The following is an 11,632-nucleotide window of genomic DNA, read 5'->3' as shown; positions in this document are numbered from 1 at the left end:
AGAAGGGCAAGACAGATATTTTAAAAGGCGAAAATCTTTTTTTGAAATTAAACCCTTTAAGGTCATTTCATCAAATTTCTTGTTCAGGCAAGACTCATGTTGCCTAATAGAATATACTTTTAAAAGTCTGAAAAAGATAAATTATTTTTTAAATTATTTTATTTTTTAAACGTTAAGTTCCGTTTCTCCTCTGGAATAAAAGGCGCAAACACATTTAACTATTTAACCATGTGTAGAACTTGTCGTCTGTCGGGCTCGAACTCATGACCTCAATTAGGTTAGGAATAACCACGATGGTCATACTAGTCTCTTACATTTATAAAATTAAAAAAAATATATATTTCATTTATTTTTATATGTTTGATTTTGTTCTACGTTTTCCCCTAGAAAAAAAATTTAAGTGACATATTTTTTAATTTCTTAATCTTTTTAATTTAATTCATTATTTGTTTCTCTAAATCATACAAAAAAAAATATATATATGATAAAATCTACTATTATTAACTCGTTTTATTCATTCTAATTTTTTTTATTGTTTTTTTTTTCAAATAGGGGCATTATAATCTAGGTCATATTTCATTTTCTTGTAATTATCTTTGGATATTGTGTAAATTATTCCATTTAAAAATTAGGCATACAATTTAAGGAAAGTTTGTTAAATGGTATGTATTGGATTTATTTAAACAATTTTATTATTTGGGGGAAAAGATTAAAAGTGTATTAATATTTAATGATTTTTTTTTAAATAAATAAAAGATTTTTTCATTAATAAATTAATTACTTTAATTGATAAAAAAAAATTAAAATTTATTTAAATAACTATTACCATAAGAAGAATTCTTTCAAATTTTGTCATAAATCTTTAATAATATATAAATAAGAAAGTAGGTTGAGATAGATGTGTGAATTGGAATAATAAATTTGTAATGAACCAAGTAGAAATACAGAATGAGGCATGCGTGGTTGCAACTTTAATTTATGCATGAAAATTAATTAAATATTATTATTTTTTTAAAAGTCAACTTTTTATATTTATTAAAGGAGCAATCATTGTCCCAAAGTCCGTAATGATAATAATATGGGATAAAAACACTTAAATATACTATGTTTAGGAAATAGACCATTTATTCAAAATTGTCATTTATTACGCAGTTCAGATCTTCTGCTACCGATTGCCGTGTTCCCCTGTGGCGGACCAATCAGATTGCAGCATTATTATTTTAATAATAAATCAATCTGGGTAGGAGACGGATGGAGGGAGAATCCGGAATCCGGGTTTAGGCCCGGGTTCACACCAGACGCCGTTAACGGAAGCGCCTGTTAACGCCAGGAAATAATATAATATTCATATGATAAACAGATAAAATATCTTCGCTCAGGGACCGTGTCAGAGGGAAGGGTGAGATGCGATGGGAGCGAAGATCTACACGCCCGTTGCAATGACCCTCATGTAAACCCCCCATACCCACCCATGAGAAGACTGCTTGCCTTCCATGAAAATACACTTACACGTCTATGTAAAGACCAAAATGACTGGGATATTATATTTACGTTTATTAAATATTAATTTAATTTATTAAAAAACACATGCAGCGATATAATATTCGCTTCAATTAATTCAATCTTTTTTTTTTCAAGGAATTTTTATTTAATTTTTGTATTTAATTTTTTTTGCCTCGAGACTCTCTGGAGCGAAGATATATTTGCTTCAATTAATTTTAATTAAAACCTCATGTAAACCCCCCAACCCACCCATGAGAAGACCGCCTGCCTGCCATGGAAAGACACTAACCCGTTTATGTGAAGACCAAAATGACATGGATTTTATATTTCCATTTATTAAATATTAATTCAATTAATTGAAGATGACATGCAGCAACCGAACAAATCTTCGCCTCAATTACTTGGCTATTTTTTTCCTTTTTTTTTTATTTCATTTTTTTTTGGCTGGAGACCCTCATGAGCGAAGATATATTTGCTTAAATTAATTCTAATAAAAACCTCATGTAAAACTCCCATACCCACCCATGAGAAGACCGCTTGCCTACCATGTAAAGACACTTACCCGTCTATGTAAAGACCAAAATGACATGGATTTTATATTTCCGTTTATTAAATATTAATTCAATTAATTGAAGATGACATGCAGCAACCGAACAAATCTTCGCCTCAATTACCGGCTAGTTATTTATTTTATTTTTTTTTCCGTTTATTAATAAATCTTAATTTAATTAATTTAAAATGACATGCAGCGATATAATATTCGCTTCAATTAATTCATTAATATTTTTTTTTATTTAAATTTTTTTGCTGGAAGAGAATATTTGTTCGCCTAGACAATGTTCAATGTAAAATGGATTGAATAGTCGCTTCTCGAGAGAACACTTATTCGCCCCTAGTCCCTGTGTCATGTGACATGGAATGAATAGTCGCTTTTCGAAAGAAGACATGTTCGCCCCGGTTACATGAATATATATACCCCCTAATATGATTATTTTATAATCATTTCCGCCCGATTCATCTCTCTCTCTTCCTGCCTCCTTTTCACGGCGATTCGTAACCGGCTCCCCGTCGACCGAACCTGAATCCACATCTTCACGACTCCACAATGGTACGTATTCCTGAATAGTAACTTTTCATATTTAGGATTATGGAACTACTACACTAGATTCTGTTATGTGATGTTGTTGTCTCTTTAATCTTTAGGAAATCCTACTCTCAAAATGTCACCTTGACTGTAAATCAATGTTATTTAGGAAAAATTACCTAGTGTTGGGTTTTGGGATATTATTTCCCTGAAACCCTAGTACATACTAACAAAGACCGTTTTTTTTTTCATGCACGTGCAGGCAACCGCCTCAGCATCCGTCCAAAACTTTGGCAAAGACTGGATTTTATGCCCAAATCAATTAACAAGTGAAGAGATAGTACTCTTCGTGACATTTCTCCCTTTTTGTTCCATATTGTTTAAGTTTTCATCCTGTTTAACTGAAATATTTATGATTGTTCTTGAACAGCACTTGATGCAACAATATGCTAACACATGTGGTGCCACGGTGACAATGAGGTGGCGAGACGATGTGACCCACGTCATAGCATCCACCGATTCTAATGGTGGATGCGGTCGCACTATCAAAGTATTGAAGGGCATATTGAACGGGAGTTGGGTCCTTACCATTGATTGTGAGACTCTGTTATTCTTAACCCTTTACTGTTAACTCAATATTCATTTTCACATATATGAAACTAAAAACACCTATTGCTTTTATACAGGGATAAAATCATCAATCAGATTTAACTGTTACGTGGACGAGGAACCATACGAGGTGCAGCGAGATAATCATGGGACTGTGGGCGGTCCAAGAGCTGGCAGAATGCGGTATTTGAACAATGTAAGTTTTGTCTTATTCCTACTCCTCCATATGATATTCAATTGTCCATGATTACTAATAATGTATTGTATTTTCTTTCAGCTGCCAAAACTCTTCGACAGTTACACCTTCATATTTGTAGGGGAATTCATCCCGGCTTACAAACTGGATCTTATGGGGTTTGTAATTGCTGGAGGAGGTACAACTAAAGAAATGGAGAATCCATTTGTCGAGCCCGAGGACGACAAAACTATAGTTGTATACGACAAGTCTCGGCACGATGTTAATGAACTTGTTTGGGTATTTGAGGCAGAGAATCCACTGAAGACATATTTGGATGTGTTTGGTGTTCCTCACACAAGCTTGCTAGAATCCATTGCTGCTTGTGATTTGCAGCCTTTGTTTTTGTAATAGACATGTGTTGGTTGATACTGAATATTTGAATATTTTGCATTCTTGAAAATTCAATGTCATATTTGATTTCAGTTTTATCTTTTTTGTTCTTCGAATTGTTTTTTTTTAAAACATCAGCCTTATATTTAACTAAATCTTGAAACATTAAGAAATAATGTATAACTTGAAGTATAAATTTGATAAATAATTAATATTTTTTAAAACTACTGTGAAAATAATATTTCTAAAACAATTGTCAAAATAATAATGTGAAGAAATCTTCGCTTACTGATTGATTGATTGATTTATTAATTTTATTTCATAATAATTTTTGTCATTTAATTATTAAAATGAAATAATTTTTTTAACAAGTCACCTCACCGCCACCTAACACCTGCCACCTTTTCATTAAATGCTGCATGCAGCAAGCCATGCTGCTAAGCTAGACAAAGTTTGTACTCTTCTCTCTCTCACCTGTACGACCATTTCTTCGCCGGAGTTATACTACATTGTCTACCATCGACCTCTCCTTCGCCGGAGACTTCATTATAATATCAATCCATCTTCCTAAATTATAAAATGGTATGTTTTTGAATGTCACCTATACCTTCTTTACTTTTCGTCCCAACCTTTTCTATGTTTTTTGAATACTCGACATGAAATGTTCTGTTCTGTTTGATTATCAGGAAGGAACACGTATCAGCGAGAATGATATGGACGAGAATAATATTAATGATTTAAGGTAACATTGTTTAACTTCTCCAATTTTTTTAGTGCACATGTAAGCGAAGATCTCTTCACTAATATATTTTTAGATAATATCTTCTAAAGCGAAACTATATTCGCCTAATATTACAATCTTCATAATGTTGAAGTGAAGCTTTCTTCGCTTATATTGTTTTCATTTTCCAATAATCTACAAGTTCTGGTTAGTTGAACCTTTATTTTCCACGTGTTCAAATTGAACAGCGAATCTGCTACTTGTCGTCGTCAATTGAATTTCGATGGAAATGGCCAACCTTTGGAGGACATCGAAGCCAACTTAATTCCACTTTTAGGTAGAGAATTTGAGAGTGAAGAAGAAGGCTACGTATTCTACTTAGCATACGCTAAACTAATAGGATTTGGTATAAGGCGCAGTTCAAAACATGTAGACAACGAGGGTAAAATACTGGATAGAGTTTTTTGTTGTAGTGCACAGGGTGAACGGGGAAAGGACAAACGTGATGTCTATGTGAAACGTAGACGTTCTGTGACTCGGTTCTGTTGTGAAGCGAAATTGAGGATAAAGAGGGCAGACAATGGAAAGTTCCAAGTGGTAAATTTTATTAGTGATCATAGTCATCCTCTTGCAAGTCCAAAGAAAACTCACCTGTATAGATGCCATAGGAATATTTCTGCAGTTGCAGGCTTACATATCGAGATGGCCACTAATGCGGGAATTCCTCCTAAGTCATCACATGCTCTAATGTTTAAACAAATCGGTGGAAGGGAGAATCTAGGTTTTCTTCCTGAGGATTACAAAAATTACCTGCGCACGAAAAGAACCAGAGAGTGTAATTTTGGGGAAACAGGGGGTGTATTAGAGTATTTGCAGAAAAAACAATCCAATGATCCTGGTTTTTATAATGCTTTTCAACTTGATGCGGACGATTTGATAACGAATATTTTTTGGTGTGATTCCAACATGCGGTCCGATTATTCATACTTCGGAGACGTGGTCAGTTTTGACACCACATACAAGAAGAATAATGAAGGTCGTCCAGTTGCGCTTTTTGTAGGTGTCAATCATCACAAACAATCAATTATTTTTGGAGCAGCTCTATTATACGATGAAACTGCGATGACTTTTGATTGGTTGTTTGAGACTTTCACCAAAGCTATGCATGGGAAAAAACCAAAAACCATTCTTACAGATCAAGACGCGGCCATGGCTAAGGCCTTGGCGTCTACATGGCCCGAAACAAATCATCGTCTCTGTATTTGGCACATATTTCAAAATGCAGCCATACATCTTAGCTCGGTGTTCCATAATTTCAGAGATTTTTCTAAGGATTTTTCTTCGTGTATATATGATTTTGAAGAAGAGATAGAGTTTGTTGAAGCTTGGAATCAAATGTTGACAAACTACGGGCTTGAAAACAACGATTGGTTGAAACGCATGTTTAGCATCAGGCGAAAGTGGGCATTAGTGTATGGACGACAAATGTTTTGTGCTGATATGACGACAACACAGAGAAGTGAGAGTATGAACAATATGTTGAAAAGGTACTGCTCCTACAAACACAAGTATTTAGAATTTTTCAAACACTTTGAAAGACTACTCGATGAAAGAAGATATGATGTGTTGAAGGCTGATTTCAAATCAATTACCAGCCAACCAAGTCTTAACTATCCAGTTTTGATCTTAAAGGATTCCTGCAAAGTTTACACCCCAGAGGTCTTTAAGTGCTTTGAACAACAATGGTTTATGTCGCATGATTGTGGTGTAGAAATGTTAGAGGATGTCGACACACACAGAAAATACAAGGTAACACCCCACACTAGGAGATGCTCTCATACAGTTACAGTTCATAAGAATGACGATAAGAATATCGAGTGTAGCTGCTGTAAATTTGAATTTGGAGGGATTTTGTGTGCTCACATCCTAAAGATTTTCACAACGATTGACGTGTTGAAGATTCCTCCGGCGTTGATATTGAAGAGGTGGACAAGAACAGCCAAAGATGGAATATTTGGAACTGATCCAATCGTGGACAGTACTAATGTTGATCCGAGTGAGCTTCATAACATAAGATACAGAGATTTGTGTGGTTGTCCATGCATTTATTTACCAAGGCAGCCGAAAGAGATGACACTTACAATCATGTCAAAGAAATCATGCTGAGCCAGTGCACGTTTGTGGATAAAAAATTGCAGGAGAGTATAAATATGCAAACTCCACCAACCGGTGTATCACGTTCTGCCGAGGGTGCCCCTGTTCAAGCAAAAGGAATGAAAACTAAGAAGCCAATAAAGTCTGGTAAGAGAAGGAAAGGTGGACTGGAGAAGAACTCAAGAAAACGAAAATCAACAAGAATAACTAGTGAATCACATATTCCGGTATGAAATTGCTGACTTACCTTCTTTACTAATAATTGTGTTATTAATATTCATATAATAACATACTTTTAAATAAATTTGATATTCCTTTCCAGCCATCAAGTGAAATGCCAACGACAACTCTTCAGTTCTCAACTCCTCAACAATGGGACGAAAGTTTCAGCATGGACGCCAATACTCCGTTCACTGTTCTTTTGTCATCTCAACTATCGAATTCCAGTTTCATGTGAAATCTGATATGTATATAGTATTGTATGTATGTTGGATTTGAAACCAAGAATAAGGTCGAATGTATGCATGCGAAGTTTTATGAAATACCAAATGAATGACCACACTAATTCATTTTTAAAAAATTAAAAACAACTAAATCAATCGAATATTTATTCGCCCCCAGTCAACTAATATTAAGTATCCTTTTAGTTACAAATTGAGAAAATGAAACATAAAACTGAGGCGAATATGTGTTCGCTTGAACCTCACCATGTATCTCGGGCGAATATTTATTCTCCTCATATTTGTCTAATGAAATTGATATTTATGTTGAAACTGGTATTTACATGTCGGGGTAAGTGCAGTGACATGACAAGTCATCCCGCTTCTCATGGATGAGATTGTGGCTTTACATGATCAATAATTTGAGGCGAATATTTATTCTCTTCATATTTCTTTCATGAAATTCGAGGCTTCGCATATATATTTTATGAAGAGAAGGTCTTTGAAGCGAATATTTATGCGGCTCATGTTTCTTTCACTTAATTTATTCATTTAACACATAATTGAACAAGTATTTGAAAATCAAATTTCATAAAAAACACACTTCATGTATACATGTTCATTAGTGTGAGGATGTGAAGTAACAATTTTTGAGAATTGAAATTACACAACATATTCTTTATTGTAACAATAAATCATTACAATTATAGGAATAGTTTAATTACCCCATCTGTCTATGAGTACATTATTGTACTCATGTGAACTAAAATTCTTTGTAAAATTTAATTACACAATATGTATACAGTTCCTAATTCATTGACTTATCCATTTACGGCAGGAATTGTAGACCTTGCTCCTGGCCTTGTTGAGCTCCGAGCCAATGACACGCCAACAGTATTCCATCCTCAATGTCTTTATTTGGTTCCTTACATTTCTTTTAACGCCAAAGCCAGTTTTCCACCCCTTCACCTCACCTTCATACGTCTCCATGTGTCTCATGCAAAAAATGCCGCAGTCAGTGTAATTCTTTGAATCCTGCCATGGCAATTTCAGACATATCTTTTCCAAACCGCCATACTTTTTAGCAAGAACGGGGTCTACGTCGTTCATATATTGTTGAATGTAGTCATCCTAATACATCATTACAAACAACATTATGTAATGTATTTTAATGCTACTAGAATTCCAAAATTGAACTATTTTAAATTTTAATTGTAGTGTCATACCAAGATTTGTGCATTCTTATATCTTCTTTCGAAGGGCGATTGCATAGGTGACTGCCGGTTATCAATTACTTGAAATTGCCTTTGTATGAAGTTATAGTAAACCAGGTAGAAATGTCTGTCATCAATGATTGGGAAAAACAACTGTGGATAGAATTAAAAAAGATTAGATTTGAACTGAGTGGTAAATGATATTATAAGGTATGACAGCCAGAGATGTACTTACGAGGTCCACTTCCCAGAGGTCCATTTTTGAAATTTGGAAAGCCCGACCTTCTAGACAGAACCTGTCATTGAATTTTTCTCGCGTAGTTATCCCACCTTCACGAAAAATCTGTTTACAGCAGCCTTTAGTCTCACAAGAATAACATAATTGATAAATAACAGTGCTAGTACAACTTACGGTGAGCACGGTTGTGTAGAAAATCTTCTTGTAACGACGTTTGACATTTTTCCTAGAAAGGTCGTGCAAAATGTATGACCAAACGTCAATAATCATACTGTCTACCCAGGTTTGATCAGCCATTGTAAGCATGTCCCCGCGCGTCACGTTTAGACATAGGTTATCCGCAATAAATAACATTTCACTACATGAAAACAGCAAAACATGTTTCAAAATGGTGTACAAATCCTATTTTTTAGGAATAATTAAGCATTTGCAGGAAACATTACCTTGGATCAAGTCCTCCAGCAAATACGAAACCCACAAAAATCTTCTGAAAGTTTGTTAGTTTTTTTTCATCCCTAAACATTTTATTGAAATATGGGGTTTTCAAAGCTTGAGGCAATTCCAATGCTTTAAGCCATTCTTTGGTTTGCATGTTTGGACGAGAAGAGCCCGTTTGAAGTGGCGGTAGTAGACTGGAGATGCCTTCTTCCGGTTCATTCTTTACTATCTCCAAAGAAGAGGCCGTTTGAAGTGGCGGTGGTAGACTGGAGATGCATTCTTTAGGTTCCTTTTTAACTATCGCCAAAGAAGGGGAGTTTTTGTTGGTTTCGGTTTTGATGACATCGGTTAACCAATTAGTTTTCAAATTTCGGGGGGCTTTTCTTTGGACATTTAAGGCCTTTGAAGGTCCTGCTTCCTCTTTATTTGGGATAATTTGGGTAGGAGGCAAGGCTGGGGTGGTTGGAGCGCTGGTGTTCGTGTTGGTTTCTGTTTTGGGAGTAATTGTGTTGGCTTTCGGTTTGGCTTGTGCCATTGGAGGGGCTGGTGTTTTGAGTGGAGGAATGGGGTTGGCTTTGGCTTGTGCCATTGGAGGGGCTTGTGTTTTGATTGGAGGAATGGGGTTGGCTTTGGCTTGTGCCATTGTAGGGGTTGAGGCTGGTGTTTTGAGTGGAGGAATGGGGTTGGCTTTGGCTTGTGCCATTGGAGGGGCTGGTGTTTTGATTGGAGGAATGGGGTTGGCTTTGGCTTGTGCCATTGTAGGGGTTGGGGCTGGTGTTTTGAGTGGAGGAATGGGGTTGGCTTTGGCTTGTGCCATTGTAGGGGGTGTGGTTTTGAATGGAGGAAGGGGGTTGGCTTTGGCTTGTGCCATTGGAGGGGTTGGGGCTGGGGTTTTGGTTTCTGTTTTGAGTGGAATGGGGTTCTTGTGGGATTGGGGTGTTGGTGTGAGGGTGGTTTGTGTGTGGTCTAGGGTGTTTAGAGGAAGGGTGTTGGATTTGGCTTGGTTGTCGGCGTTGATATTTTTTTGGATGTTGGGAGAAAGGGTGCTCTTGTTGGATGGGGCCGTTGGTGGGTGGTTGGCTTTTGTCTTTGTTTCGGTGGTGGGGGTGAATGTGTTCTTGTTGGATGGGGCCGTTGGATTGGTGTTGGCAGGGTTGTTGGTAGGAAGGGTGTTGCCTTTCGCTTGGGTGGTGGCTTCTGTGTTGGGGTTAATGCCACTTCCTCTGGGCTGCTGCTTTTTTTTTTGGTCCAGGCTCCGCTGTAAGCCTTCCCTCAGGATTGCATTGGAGTTTAGTACCGTGGCCAATGGCTCAAATGCAGACTGTACAAGTTCCATGGCGTTTATCTGGTGCATCTCATTCAGATATTTAGCCCCTTGTGCCAATTCTTCTGCAGCGGCCGCAACCTTCCTCAAACATGATGCCAGGTTTTGTGTAATTGGAGCATGCTCAGCTGGATGGTCATCTCCAGATTGTGGTGGTGTTGGCTGCACATTTTGTTGTATCGGTGGTTGCTCATTCGGAATGGCTATGCGAGCAACCACCCTACCATGTCCAAACCCCCCCTGTGCAGCCTCATACTCAACCCTTTCGTACATCTTCTTCTCGTCTCAGCATCCTAAAATAGGAAAACTCCTTGAGATCTGACTGTTTACCTTGAACTCAACCACACGGTCCAAGTAGCACAACTGATACATTAGCATGAAGAAATATATGTTACGTTCAAACTCATCAAAAAATTATGAATGTACAACCTCCAGCAAATAGATTTCTACACTCACCAAAAGAAAGGTTAATGGTCCATGGAAATAGGATGTCTTCTTTGCTTTCCACTTATAAACACTGTCGACTAGCCCGTCTAACGTGAACTTGCACCAGTTGTAGTCTTTGATTTTAGATACATCCTGGAGGGATTTCAGTACTTTGAATCTGTACATAAAACAGGAGTGAATGAAGCCATTGAAAATGATATTGAAGTTCTAAATGAAATCACAGAATTAATGCTAGGTTTTTTGGGTATACCTGCACTGTGGATTTTGGGATGTCCACAAAAAACTGGATACAACAAACACCACGAAGTCCATCTTGAAGTTACTGTCTCCTTCGGTGTTCTGTAGAATTTTCTCAGGCATTTGGTAGGTTGAAGGACCTCCACTGTTCTCGTATCCCCATCTCCTTCTCCACGCCGTGAGATGGTCCTTGTACACCTTGTCGGCCATGTGATTTCCTAAACACTCTGCCACTACTAATTCCCCTCTGGGTATGTTCAATACACATTGAACATCCTCTTCATCAATCTGCATCTCCTCTCCACTGTGTAGGACGATGCTCCTCCTTCTGTGATTGAATAGACTCACAATGCACCGTGAGAATTGAAGTGGGCATTTTGATATGCCAAGTGACAGAAGGGAACCAAATCCTATGTCCCTCACAGCCTGCTTCTGTTCTTCAGATAACCTGTTAATCAGGTGATGAAGGCCCGATGGAGAGGTTCTGCTCTTGAAATCGACATCAGGGTCACGAGTCCTTCTTCTTTTCTTCTGAACCTGGTTCTCACTAAGTGCTTCATTCGCCGCATTGGCCAGAATATCCAGTGGTGTCGTGGGCGTGCCTGATGCATCGGGTTTTCTTTTCCTTTGTTGAACACTACATTATCATTAGCAA

The sequence above is a fragment of the Impatiens glandulifera genome, chromosome 4 (assembly GCF_907164915.1).
Source record: "Impatiens glandulifera chromosome 4, dImpGla2.1, whole genome shotgun sequence".
In the NCBI taxonomy this organism is placed as follows: domain Eukaryota; kingdom Viridiplantae; phylum Streptophyta; class Magnoliopsida; order Ericales; family Balsaminaceae; genus Impatiens; species Impatiens glandulifera.
The sequence above is the reverse complement of the archived record's forward strand: the minus strand, read 5'-3'. Positions refer to the sequence as shown.